Consider the following 2,344-nt stretch of genomic DNA (forward strand, 5'->3'; position numbering starts at 1 on the left):
ATTCATTGCGAAATTACAGCTTTTTAAACGTTACTTTCTGTGGAGATATTTTTACTGCAGCAATATTAATTGAGAAAAAAATAGAAAAGCAGTCAGAGATATCACTTTTAATTATACCCTTTTTGAGCGATTTATTAAAAATATCGTTTATTATATTGTCTAATGAGGTAGCAGATGTTGCAGTTATTTTTGTTGGTATGTTAATTATAGAAAATGCGCCATGTTCTAATACATTGTTAAAAAAATTTATTTTATAATTAGAATAGTATTGAAAACAGTGCAAATTTGTATCACCTTTTACGTAGTATAATTTCTCTTCATGAATGAAATATTTTTTAAGATTACAATTTCAACTGTTAAAACCTCTTTATTGTCGTCAAAATTAGTCATTCGAATTCGATTCATGGTTTAGTAAAAAGTCATCAGTTTGAAAAAAGTTAAATGAGTTTAAATCAAAATTGTTGTAGTTATTCGAATCTAATTTTATTTCTTTTTATTATTAAATCTAATTAAATAAAAAAAAGTTCTTTTAGAAATCAAGCGTTACTAGTTTGTTTCTAAACAACCTATTTAGTTTGTTATAAACAACCACGTTATTAGTTTGTTATATACTTACCTTTTTGTCTTAGTTTTTTAGCGTCTGAAAACAACTTTTTTTGTAGCGCGTTGTTCTTTCGCAAAAATATTCGTTTATAAAAATGCGTTGATTCCAGAATTTCAATTTGATATATTTATCAAAAATAGCCGGTTTGTCTTTAAATTTTAAAAATTCCATTATGACGGTTCTGTTTTTTTTATTACTTTCACCTTTGTCAACTTTTCTCAATGCACCCGTTCAATAACAAAAATTACCATCTAGTTCGAGTTTTGTTTTTAGAATATGATAAACTTTCTTTTCGCAATCTTCCCAACTTTCGTTTTCAGATTCTTCACTTCCGTTTATTCTCAAATTATTACGCCTATTTCTATCTTCGAGCTCTGCCAATTTGCCTTTCATGATTTCTATTACAAGTTGCTTGGAATTTTGCGTTCAGGCTTTGCTTCAGCAAGTTCAACAAAAACTAAATCATATTTATCGCTTATAAAAATACTTTTTTTTAATTCACTAATTTCTCGTTTAAGAGCCTTATTTTCATCATTTGTTGAATTCACTTTGCTCTCCTAATTTTCTATTTTGCCGTTAAAATTTTTAATAAATGTACTGTCGTGCATTTCTAAAATTTTATTCAATTTGAGCTATTGTAAAATTTTCTCCCGTTTTAAACTTCCTAAGCAGTTGAAACGTTAGAAAACATGAGAACATGAGAAAAAAGATCTTTTTTTTTTGAAAATTAGTTAATAGAATCTATAAAAATAAGAATTAGATATTATGTGTTAATTTTTTAAATATTTTTTTGAGTGAAAAAGTTAAGAATCACAAACAAATGCGCCGGAAACGTCTTTTTTAAATTTATTTTTACCTCTTTTGTTTAAATATTCTATTAATGACCTGATTCATTACAAAAAAACCAATAAAAGTATTAAAAAAAAAAGCATTTAATTTCATACAAAAAAAAATTCTTTTCTTTTAAAAAAATGAGTAGAAAAGCTATTACCTTTGAAGATCGTGTAAAAGAGGTGCATTTTCACCAGGAAGGTAAAACCGCTTGTGAAATTAAAAAAATAACAAAGCGATCACATAGTTCGGTGCTGACAATCATCAAAAGATTCAAAGAGACGAAATCTTACATTGATCGCCATTGTTCTGGAAGATGGCACTTGACGACACCTAATGATGATTGCCTTTTAATCAGGTTGGCAAAGAAAAAATCGAACCATACCGTCGTATGATTTAAGAGGGTAATGGAAGCTTTCAAATGGACGTCAAGCATCGGCATCACTAGTGCGCAGGAAACTAATAGCTTACAATATGTTTTGGAAAAAAGCTGTTCTAAAACCGCGACTTACCAAACAACATATAAAAAAGCGAAAAGAACTTTGCCAAAGCGTCAAAGAATGGTGTAAAGAAAATGAAGAACAGTAATGTTCAGTGATGAAATGAATATAGAGGTTGATAACTGAAAAAACGGAATTGTGATTCGCAGGCAGCCTTCATAAAAATATAATCTCGATTGTATCGTTCAAAAAACAAAACGAGGTAGCGGGTCGGTTGGAATATGCTGCTGCGTGACATATTATGGTCTCGGTATGTTTAAATTAATTGATGGTCGACGCAATTCTATTTATTACGTCGATATTCTAAGTAACAACTTGTTACCAAGTTGAGCAAAGCGTTCCGTTCATTATTCAGCAAGAAAATGCACCATGTCACAGGGCTAAAATTGTCTCTGAATGGTTCGAAAGC

The sequence above is a fragment of the Hydra vulgaris genome, chromosome 02, assembly GCF_038396675.1.
Source record: "Hydra vulgaris chromosome 02, alternate assembly HydraT2T_AEP".
NCBI lineage: Eukaryota > Metazoa > Cnidaria > Hydrozoa > Anthoathecata > Hydridae > Hydra > Hydra vulgaris.